An 11865-nucleotide genomic window follows, 5' to 3' on the forward strand; every position below is an offset into this window, starting at 1 on the left:
GTGTCAAACCTGCATGCCCCCACTTCCATCATCACCCCCAACCTGATTGCCCCTGGGCAGTTGTCATCAGTCCCTGACTTGTAGCCTCTGCACAGTCCCCAGCAAAATCGCCGCTCTCCCTCACCGCACAGTGCCCCCCTGGGGGCCGTGCTGGGATTCTGTCTCCTCTCCCGGATAGGAGTGCATCTGGCATCCTCCCTTGTCTTACCCCACAGGCCCCCATGGAGTTGGGCTTTGGCAATGTAGCCAGCAGCTGTCTTTAACCCGTTCCCGCCCAGCTCACCAGCTCACTCCCTGCACACATCAACCCCTCGCCCTGCTATGGCCTCAGACACTGATGAAGGAGTCAGGGAGGATTAAGCTAAGGACAATGTGACTCTTAGCATCTTGCCCTCTGAGAAGAGACAGCGAAACCCCCCATCCCCACTGGCTGAGGCAGGGTCAGGAGGGGCAGCTGTGTTGTTCCACCAATGCCATGCATCCTCCAGACCCCATGTCTGCTCGCGAGCCACCAGTCACGCTCAATGCTGCCTCTGTGGCAAGGTTGCTTGTGAAAAGCCCCTGTGTTGTGGCTCCCATCTCCAGTGAGGTTCAGATACAAGGTCTCCATTCATGCCAGGCTGGCTCCCCTCGGCCACACAGGCAGCCCCTGCTCCCTGAGCAAAGCTTCCTGAGGTGCTAGGGATGGCCAAGCACCCACACCCTGAGTCCCTCCCTCCTCCCAGCGCCGCCGTCTGCCCACCTCCTGGGAATGCCGACAAGGGCTCAGAGCAGCAGGACACAGAAGGCCACACTAGCCAGTGGGTCTTTGGGGAGCCTATACCTCTCTGTCAACAGTCATCCAAGCTCCTGGCTGCCATGAAATGTCAATGAGAGGACACACACAACAAAGTATACAAGAGATACTTTCTTTTACCCTCTTCCAACGAGCCGAGGGGAAGAAAAAAGGCCATCTGAAAGGTGCCCGACTCTAGGGGCTGAATGGAGAGAGTCAGTTCTGAGGAATGGGGCTGCTGGCAGGGACCTTACCAGTTAGAGAGCCAGTTGATGGAATGGCTTTCTGAAGCTCGTGCCACTTAGCGAGTCCTGTACCATTCTGCAGAGCACTCGTGCTCCAAGCTACAGAATAGGACAGCAGGTCTCAGACTTGAGCACGCACTGGAATCACCCGTTACAGCACAGTCAGTGATCATCAGGATTGGAGTGGGGCCCAGGTATCTGAATTCCTACTCGTTTCCCAGGTGATGAGGTGCTGTAGTCAGAGGACTTTGCTTTGAGAATTATTGGAATAAGGTCTCCCCTGACCCTAAGGAGATTACAAGTCATTTGAGACCACCAGTGTATACTTTAGTTCCTGAAGAGAGTTCCAAAGCAAAAACTACCCACAAATGCAATGCAGAATTGAGAGGATTCAGGGGAAAAAGAGGAGAGATATTCGTTTAGTGCTTACTACATGCTCTCATCATCTCACATGACTGTCGTGAAGGCCTATAAGGTGGATAGTCATTTTCCTATTTCACAGATAAGGAAAAAAGGTTCATCACTTCCCCAAGGGTAAGCAAGTTAACAGGGTGGCAGGCTACACAGGGCTCTGAGGCCAGGCATGATGGATATCAAGAGGAGAGGTAGGGTTTGTCAGAGAAGATCCCCAGAGGAAAAGTCACGCAAGCTGGATGGCGAATGTGATGAGCCATGAAGAGGAGTAGGGAGTTTGTGAAACGCCATATTGAAATGGGGCGGGGGGCAGGTAATGAGAAATGAGATGAACTTCATGTTCAGTGGGATAAGAGTCAAGAACATGACAACAGCCTGTTTGGGGGGAAAGGTGGGTTCATTGAGAAGTATGGCAAGCGAGAGCGGCCATATTGGAGTGAATCGTAGAAGCTAAGAGAGGACCCTGGGCTGCTGTGGGGCCTTGAGTGTCACGTCAAGACCCCTGGGCCAGATAAAGTGGCCTGAGGGTGCTACTGCTGATTCTAAAGTTGGCAATGGCTTGACTAAGCCAGTGTCTGAGGAAAATTATTCTGGCAGCCAGAGAGGAACAAGGAAAGTGTAGGGGATCAAAGTATTATCACCCAAAAAAACTGTGCCTTTTGAGATATTAATTTGAAGCTGGTTATTAAGAAACAAAAGACTCAGAACCTTTGACCCTCCCCGTTTCCGGCCTAAGAGATTCAGGTGGAAAGGCCTGCTCCAGGAAGGAAATCTTAGGATAGTCCCCTTAACCTAATTAGAATTGAGTGTGGTAGATGAGGGCTCCAGGCAGAGGTCTGGTGGCTGGATCACCCACTAAGTGCCACTGCTTCTGAGTTGCCTGGCAGAAAATTGCCTGCCGTGTGTGTGCGGCTCTTCTTCAATTGCCTGTAAATCGCTCATTTTCGGCTTTTGAAATCTAAGATCTCATTCCCCTCCCCCTTTCTCCTGTGTCTAAAATGACACGTAGACCTCATTTTGCCTCACTGTCTTTGGAATTTTCATGTTTATGTGAATTCCTTGTGCGCTCGTATTAAAATTTAATTTTTCTCCTGTTGATCTGCCGTATGTCGGTTTGAATTATTAGCCCAGCTAGAACACCTTTAAGGTGGGAGGAAAAGTTCAAGGTTTTTTTTAGTCCCTACAAGAGCCTGAGGCAGGTCTGGGCACTCAGTGAGGGAGGCACTTCCCTGGCCTGTAACCAGGGCAGCCCCCTATGCTTGTGTGACCCAATTGTTTTCGTCACCAACCTCTCCACCTAAGATTATCTACGGGTTGTCACCTTTTGTTTTTCCTCACCTTCTTAGGAGTCACAGTGACCCTTTCTCCCAAAACCCAGATCTTTCAGAGGAAAGAGAGGGCTAGTGTTAAAAAGAGGGCTGGCTGTCTATGGCCATGCCACCCTGAACAAGCCGGATCCCGTCTGATCCGAAGCTAAGCAGGGTTGGGCCTGGTTAGTACTTGGATGGGAGACCACCTAGGAAGATCAGGTACTGCAGGTATAAATAATAATAATAATAATAATAATAATAATAAGAGAGTATAAGCTGACAAGGTCCTTGCAATCTTTGAGGTCAAACAAGGGTTGACCTAAAAAAAAAAAAAAAAAAAAGGGCTGGCAGACGTTTGCCCGGACTGCCAAAGGCTCCTGGTACATAGAGTACCTCGAGGTATCTTCACATGAGCTCTCTCCCAGTCTCTTTCTTCACTCCTGTGACGTCTTGGAACCTTCTTCCCTTCTGTTCAGCCCCCAAAGGGGAAGGAGAACTAAGGAACTCTGAGGGTTTCTCTTACAGGCATTTTTCAGAAAGTGACGATGGCCGACGTCCGGCCTGCCCTGCAGAGGACGAGGTGCACCTGGTTTCTCCACCTGCCATCAGAGAAGCTGTGCAGGTTGGGTGCGCAGGGGGCGGGGACTGCCCGACTAACGCCCCGCCCCGCGCCCCCGCGCCCCGCGCCCCGCCCACCCGGGGGTCGCGAGCCGAGAGCAGGAGGCTGAGCGCGGAGATCTCCTCATTTCATCTCTCCTCAGATACAAGCTTTTAGCGAGTGGGCAGCAGGCCAGGCCCGGTCCGGACAAGAAAGCGGCCATTCGCATCCGCAGCGCCCGCGGAGCCGAGCCAGAAAGTGGGGGAGACGCTGTTTGAAGGAGGCGCTTTGGAAATTCCTCACATTTTTTGGCCTTTGTCTCTGGGCATTGAGATGGAGATCCACGTTTGACTCTGCAGACGGCGCGAGGTCTCTCCTTTGCATTCCAGAGGAAGAGCCTAGCAGAGAGGGGAAAGAATTCGGAGGGAGTTTTCTCATCTCAGGGACCACCTGAGTCATTGGGAGGGGAGGGCGGGGATGCCGCGGGGCAGCTCAGTTTTCTTTTGCTCCTTCTTCACTGCATTTCCTTCTCTCTCCTCTCACCCCAGCCCCAGGCCCACGTCTTCAGTGAGGCGAATGTGGTGCCCCTCTCTGAGAAGAGCTGTCCCCCGCCCCCGCATTCTTGGGGGGCCATCTAAGGCACCAGGGAGCTGGTGGACACGACTGGGAGCCAGGACACCTGGGCCCTGGCGACTCGGCTAGACCTCAAGCAAACCACGGTGGATTTGGATGCGCCATCCTTACCACCTCCCAACCTGGAGAAGAGTTTGGCCTTGTCCTCCCACGTCCCATCCTACGAGCACCAAAAGTGAGAGGCGGGGCATGTTCAGTGTAAGGACATTAGTAAGGGATGTGGGGACACCACAGCTGGGTGCTGTCAAGAGATTAGCCAGAAGCCCCCAGGGCCGGTGATTTCAGACTTCCACACAGCTCTCTGTCCAGCAAGGCTTCACGGTTGTGAGCGAGGGTCCCTTTGTCACCAGTTGGAGACCCATGTCCTTTAGTCCTCTGCCCACCACTGAACGGATGCCTCTCTCACCAGATGCCACTTTGCATCCAAATCAACCAATGCGCAAGCAGCTGGGGGAGAATAGGGCGTGGGGAGCCTCTGTGCTCTAAGGTCACCCTGCTCTCCTGAATACCACCAGTTGACCTTCTCGGCTCCCTCCCTCCCTGATGCTGTCCAGATCACCTATGCTCTGAAGGACCTGGATCATCCCTTTTGTGACCAAAATGAAGTCTTCATCAAGGGCCAGCTGGACCAAAATAGGAGAAATCCTACAGATAAAAGGAAGCAGAAACTTCTTTGACTGTTCCACAGTTCTTTCTCAACCAACCCTTCTCAGAAACCCTTGCACCTCTTGTCAGGTTTCGTCCCCGCCAGCCCTCCCCCACGCACCTGATCTCCTTCCAAGAAGTAAAAAGAAACCTGACCTAAGGTAAAGGACAGCGGCCATCGATGATGCCCGGTGAACCATTAACTCTGGATAACCTCAGGCGAATCACCGAACCTCTGAGCCTCAGCTTCCTCCTTTGAAAAATGAAAGGGTTGGACTAGAAGACGTCTAAGGTCTCTCCCAGACATGACAGGCTAAGGCTCAAGTGTGACTCCACCTCCTACCACAGGAGCAAGTCATCCATCTCCCTCTTCAGCTGCTCAGGTGCTGACCCCGCCCCACGGGACTGGCCGTGTCTGGAATCCAGTTTCCGGTTCCTTCATGTTCCCAATCCCTGTTTTGGTGATTGTGAAGTGAGAACCACGGGCAGACAACAGCCGGCCTTCTGTGCAGCGTGGGCTCCTCAACCAGACTGGTCGTTGCTCCAGACACGGAGGGGTGTCGCACTGTTCCCTGACGAGGGTCCCTTTTGAGTGATGGGGTCACACACTAAACAGACACTTAGAACTCATCTGGGTTCTGGCAACTTCTCCAAAAGTATTTCTACTCCTTTCTTGCCTCCCTCCATCCCTCCCTTCCTTTTCCTTTTTCCTTCCTTCCTTCCTTCCTTCCTTCCTTCCTTCCTTCCTTCCTTCTTCCTTCCTTCCTTCTTTTTCCTTCTTTCCTTCCTTCTTTTCTTTTCTTTTCTTTCTTCTTTCCCTTCTCTCCTTTTTTTTCACTTTTGAACTTCAAGAAGCACGTTGTCCTGTGAAAAGAGAATATATGGAACCGTTTAGCCTAGCATTCCCCCTCTCTCCTCCCGAAGGTGAACACGGCAACTACTTCGCCAGGACATCCTGAACATCCGGAAGGATGCCCCTTCTCTTCTTTCTGTGCTAGATGGCCTCGCCCTCCTGTACGAAGGGAGGATGCAGCATTCGAGTCCACTAGACTAGCTCCACTTGGGCCACAAGCTCTCTTCAGGCTCGTTTGGGTGGCTGTGGGTGTGCCCCTAGTGTGTCATGTCTCTCTCTGTCTTTTGCTCTGTATGTGTCTCTATGGGTGTGTGTCTCGGTGTCCTCCTGTGTCTCTTGGAGCTCACTCTATCTCTGTCTCTCACTGTGTCAGTCCAGGTGTACATGTGTCTGTGTGTCTGTCTCCCTTCCTCTGCATAGGTCTCCCTGGGTCAATGTGTAGATGATTTTGTTATTCCAATAGAGCCATCTTATTTTCTCTTTCTATTCAAGGCCAAACTTCTCAAGTTTTTTTCTGCAGGTAACCAGTTTTGGCTGGGCCCCGAGGGCAGCCTCTGTTCTAAACCCGTGCCCTCCTGCAGGCCAGTATCAGCACAGCCAATCTCCTTCCAAAAACACAAGTCTCAGGACAGAAGTATTGGTGAGTGATGTATATTTTATCACAGTCTCCATGGGATGATGGAGGAAAGATTATATCACTATATCACACACCACATCATACCACAAAATCAGTCGAGCTTCCTCCATTTTTTCCTCTCCCCTGAAACTCTTCTGAAAGCATCACCTTATCATGCAGTTTACACTGGATGGATGTAACTCCCTTTAAGACACAGGGCCACACCATGTGAGCTGTGGCATGTGGGCCACAAGACCTACCTCGCTCGCTTGCAGGCCCCAGTGAGTTCCTGATAAAGCTTGTTAAATGGGCCGGTATGCATTCCTGAAACACCTCCGCACCTGAGCCACATCCCATGTGTTGTCATAGAGGTTAGGTGTGCACCTCACTGGGGGCTCCGGTACTCTTCCTAGAGTTACAGTCTGTGACACGGAGGCCCTGGGGGAGGTGTAGACAGGTTCATCATTTCCAGGTGTGAGGCCGGGGTCGGGGACCATCACTGAGAGGCTCTGCCCTCCCAACACTTCCTTCCCAGACCCTCCGTGAGGACATTTATTCCCCCAGCGCCCCATCAGGAGAAATTGCAAATCTCTGCCTTCGAATTAGGTAAGAAGCATTCACAAGCACCCACTATTTTGTTGGGTCCCATGAGACCCCCTCCACCCAATGTGCTCTGCTCTGGCTGGGCCATACAATTCCAGGGGAGTGAAACCGGAGAAGAATGTGTGGAAGTTCGAGGCTTTCATCTCTTAAACAAATAGCAAATTCCTCCAAGCTGTGGCTGCTGGAATTAAACAATGATGTGTTCGGGGAGGCGCCAAGGCGTTACCTTAGCAACGCCCAGGCTATTTTCAGGCAAGATCTAGTTAAAGAGGAAAAGAGAACAAAAATAATAAAGGGACGAGTCTGGATGGGGTCCAGGAATGGGGGTCTTTGGGCTGAATGTGTGCATTTTGTGTCCTGATGTGTTTGCAGTCTGCCTTTCAGCTAAGTTTCCTCCTGGCCCCCTCGACGTGTCCCACCATTGGTGAGTTCGTCCACTAGAATACTAATGGGAAGCTAAGAAAAGACAGCACGCTATGTGGGGGACGGGTTAGAAAGGGAAGGACGTCACAGTTAGGACCACCTAAGTGGGGAGTAATGCACATGAAGCCTGCAAGTTTGGCTCTTGACGTTATGAAGGTCATGGGAGGAAGAGGCCAAGTCTTTTCAAACGTGACCAGTGCTTGGGCCTCAGGCAGGGCAGAGGCCTTTATGGTGGCAGTCAGACCCGTGCGTGGGGACAGAAAAGATAAATTTCCTCCCACCTTACTAAGTGCTTCTGGCTGGACTAATAAACAAATCGACTCCAGACAGATTAGCAGGAGAAAAATAAATTAAAGCTTAATAACATGGGTACTTCCTGGATACGTGGGAGAGACCCAGGAAAACTGAATAACTCAGCAAAATGGCAGAAGCCATCCCCTCAAATACCGTCTTCGGCTGAAGATAAAAGAAGATGTTGGAGATGAAGAGTCAGCTGTGGGAGAAGACCAAGGAAAGTATAGTAAACAAGCAGATTTAAGTCCCGCTTCCTCCATCGATCAGAGTTTCTAGAGATTTACAGATTTACGTGTCCTCCTCTTGGTGGTACAGTGAGGGGGACACCCTTACGCATGGAGATTTACCCTACAAGTTAAATATCCTTTTACAAAAGGTAACTTCTACTTGGTTTTCAGAGCTTCTCCCTTGTCTGCAGTTTCTTAAAATTAACTAACCTAAAATAATCAATATCCTAAAGAGCTATATTTTGGGGTGACAAACTCTGCTCCCCTTGTAGTGACCTCACCTTTAGAAACAATAGGTTAAGGATAAGACATGGTACGTGCTAACCGCCATGTCTCACTTCTAGTTAGTTATCTGCTAAAAATTTATTAACTAAAGGGATTTACTGGCCGGATCACTGCCTATAGGTACAAAATATTTTAACTATGACGCATTCTGCTTCTGTACCCCTGCTTGCTTACCCACCTCTTAGTTATCAGTTAATGAATGGAGGAGACATAGTCTTTTGTGTAAAGATTAAGGATGTGGGGGATGGAATCGAGGGCTTAAAACCTTTGTGCCCCTGCGTCTCGGGGCTGCCCCTTTGCAAGGACAGCCACCGGCTAATAAACTGTCTCTTGGATTAGAGCACTCGAGTTGGGCCTGGTTATTTCGGTCACAACATTCTTCCCTTGCTACTCAGTGTGGCCACCTAAAATAAGGTGGCGACCCCACACACAAAAATGGGTATATCCAATTTGCTGATAGAGCATTTTGGCGTGTGTGTGTGTGTGTGTGTGTGTGAAAGCTGATTTTTTGTGATGATGATGACAATGATGGTGCTGATGATAAAGATGACATTAGATACTCTTAAGGGTTGACCTGTGTCCTCCACAAAAGGATATGTCCAAGTCCTCCCCGTGGTACCTGTGAAGTGGCCTTATTTGAAAGTAGGGTCTTTGCAGATGTAACCAGGTGAAGAGGAGGAACATCAGGGTGGGCCCTAATCCAGTGACCCCTGTCCCTATAAGCGGGAACTTTGGACACAGACACCGAGGAAGGATGCCATGTGGTGACAGAGGCAGAGATTGGAGTTATGCTGTCATCCGCCAAGGAATGCCAAGGATTGCTGACAGCTGCCAGAAACTAGGAGAGACGCCTAGAACAGATTCTCCCTCTGAGCCCCCGGGAAGGAACAAACCTGCTGACGTGCTGACACCTTGATTTTGGACTGCTGGCCTCCAGAACTGTGAGGCCATAAATTTCTGTTGTTTTAAGCTGCTCAGTTAGTGGTCCCTTGTCACAGCAGCCCTAGGAAACTCACGCAGAAACTTTCACGTACATTATCTTGTAAAAGCAGGAACAGCACGGGCATTTATTCAGTTACACAAATAAGGACGTCTCTCCCTTACTTTGACAGGTCACGAGTGAGGAAGCACCACAGTGGAGCCCGGCTCAGTAAAACGACATTCCCTTTGGGCCTGTGAAAATGGGGCGGGGGGCCTGCTGACCAGCCTGTGCTCGACAGCCAACCTGGACCCTCTGCCACTGCCCCCGAGGACACCGAGGAGAGGGAAGAACAGTGCTGCAGGACTCACCCCATCTCTGTCTCTACCACCTACATCACATGACCTCAAAGGTGCCACCAGCAGTATGTGTCCTAGCCCGAAACTGGACGTGGCCAAGTATGAAGACTTCTTGTTATCTAGAAGTTCGTATTTGACTTAGCCAGTGTCACCTCCACAGGGACACTTTCTGAAAACCCCCAGTCTTGTTTTCCTCTTAATTCTTAACACCATCCATGTTCCTGCTTATTTATTCCTTTGCTTTCATATTTCCTGTCTCTTTTACTCGAATGTAAATTCTGATCCTCAGAATAGAGCCTTGCCCATGACAGTTTCTCAGTAAGTGATGGGAAGAGAATCCGTTAAAAATACAGTCCACGGCCATGCCACCCTGAACAAGCCCGATCCCGTCTGATCTCGGAAGCTAAGCAGGGTCGGGCCTGATTAGTACTTGGATGGGAGACCACCTAGGAAGACTAGGTGCTGTAGGCGTAAAAAAGTAAAAAATAAGGGATGGTAAGCTGACAAGGTCCTTGCAATCGATGAGGTCAACTGAGGGCTGCCTTGCCTAAAAAATAAATAAATAAAATACTATGGTATGTGCATGCACTGAAACCATAAGCAGCCAGTGCAAAGAGTGTGTTGGGTCCATATGCGGTCCATGGAAAAGTGGCCATAATATTATTGCAGAGGGAGCATTTCGCACAGTGATACGCATTGTGCAATCCCATGTGTGAATATCTATCACAAACGCATACGGCTAACGGTTCGCAGCGGCTACTACGTCTTGGATGTGGGATTGATGAGGAGCCAGGAGCCTGGGACCAGGGCCAGGAGAAGGGAGGCTGGGCCACTTGCTGCAGAGGAGAATTGCTGAAGTCAAGGAAAGGACATGCAGGAGGGAGACCAAGGACAGACCCTACCTTCTGTCACCAGGATCCAAGGGCTGACCAGGCCAAGGGCTGACCAGGCCAAGGGGCCAGGGACTTTGTTGTCCCTTCTCCCATTCTTCCCTTCATTGAATTGTGTGAGCCTCGGGAGGGTGACAGCTGGTGGGAATCCGCAGAGACAGCAACCCTTCCGCTTCTACATGACATCACGGAAGAGTCCCCATGGACTGTTAGGCTCTTTGCTGAAAACCAATAAAGGAAGTGATAACCAGTAGGTAGAGCAGCGCCCTCAGCTATGAGGTGGGGAGTAGGTCTGGGGGCGGGGCAGGGCGTTACAATGAGAGAGAAAGCGTAACCAGGGGGACATGCCAAGAAGGCCAGCCAGGAGCGGTCACCCCTGAGTACACACAGGGTAGGGAACAGGGTGGTGTCTCTACTTCTCTCTCACACAAAGAAGTGGGGATTCCTGCCACCGAGGAGACTGCAGTGTGACAGACGCTTTTAAAAGACACATTGTCGACTGATTGTAGAAGGAGAAGTCAGCCCTACTGCGACCTCTGCCCGCTACTTACCCCAAGTTGGCAACTCTTTCAGGAGCATCGCCCACAAATTTTCTACTCTTGGCCGAAATGCTCTTCCTTCTACAGGGCTCGGCTCTCCTGCCTGCGGGCCTTTGGCTTCTAGCTCTTTCCTCTGCATAGAGGGCTTCTCCCTCCCCGTTCCCACTGGTCTTCCTGGTCCAGGAAGGAGAAGCTGCGACGGCCACCTCCTCCAGCCAGCGCGAGAGAGCTGTGTGCCCCCCCACCCACCCCGCGTAGCTCCAGCCTGGATTCTGACATTAGCTCTGTTGCATTGAGTTCTTAAACTTTGTCACCTCGATGTCCCCCTCCCGAAAGCAGTTAGAGTAGCAATCACCGAAAACGGCTCCCCACTGCACTACGATTAAAGGCAACGACACCAGGGTGAGTTGTTATATCAGCACATACTCTGTGGCTGACCTCCGTGTCCACCTACCAGAAGCCAGCAATCTTCCTGGAGAAGTGAGACTTCTTGGGGATAGGAGGGCAATGCCAAGTAGTAATAACTCTGGTAGCACCTTGTCACCTGCTCTCAACCCACCCCGCAGCCTTGGCTGCAGCACTCAGCTTTCCCGGATGTCATCTGACAGCACCTGCCACAGGCTCCTGTGACCGTTCTGCCCCAGGGCTCCTCTGTGACCTGGACGGGTACTCCGGACACTCTCACATGTGATGGGGTAACCCTTGGCCAGCGGGAGATGGACGGGAGCTGCAATCCCAACAGAAGACAGGAAAAAGATGTGAATAGACCCTCCAGAAAAATAACCCCAGAGGAAGGGGCACTGCAGTGCTCAGTGGTTGGTGACAGAGACAAGCAGGCTGGGGATGGAGTAGGGCTGCTGTTCTGGGGAGCAATGTGACGGTGCTTGAGGGACCCCGCCTCGAGCTGCTGGGTATCCTGCCCCGAAAAAGCCCTGCAGAGGAGAATTGCCGAAGTCAAGGAAAGGACATGCAGGAGGGAGACCAAGGACAGACCCTACCTTCTGTCACCAAAAGCCAAGGGCTGACCAGGCCAATTCTCCTGCAGGGTCCATGAGGGGCCTCACACAGGATGTGCCCTGAAGCATTATCTGTGGCACGGGAGGGGGGAATGAGTAGGAGGGTGGGGTTGATTCAACTTCTGACCCTGAGTCTAAAAAAAGTATTCATCAGTATTGGAGGAAATACAAATCCAAACTGGGGAGGGACAGTGAGAAGCGACATCATGACAAGGAAGAAG

At 51.2% G+C, this 11865-nt stretch overlaps 1 non-coding gene and 1 pseudogene across 1 annotated transcript; both read left to right on the forward strand.

Annotated features, from left to right (window-relative positions):
* Positions 1–2858: 2858 nt before the first annotated feature.
* LOC120601274 (uncharacterized) lies at positions 2859–2975 on the forward strand (annotated as a pseudogene).
* Positions 2976–9551: 6576 nt separating this feature from the next.
* LOC120601436 (5S ribosomal RNA) lies at positions 9552–9670 on the forward strand. The gene has a single exon (XR_005652441.1). It is a non-coding gene; the product is annotated as a 5S ribosomal RNA (ribosomal RNA).
* Positions 9671–11865: the final 2195 nt, after the last annotated feature.

The sequence above is a fragment of the Pteropus medius genome, unplaced genomic scaffold (genome assembly GCF_902729225.1).
Source record: "Pteropus medius unplaced genomic scaffold, Ma_sr-lr_union100, whole genome shotgun sequence".
NCBI lineage: Eukaryota > Metazoa > Chordata > Mammalia > Chiroptera > Pteropodidae > Pteropus > Pteropus medius.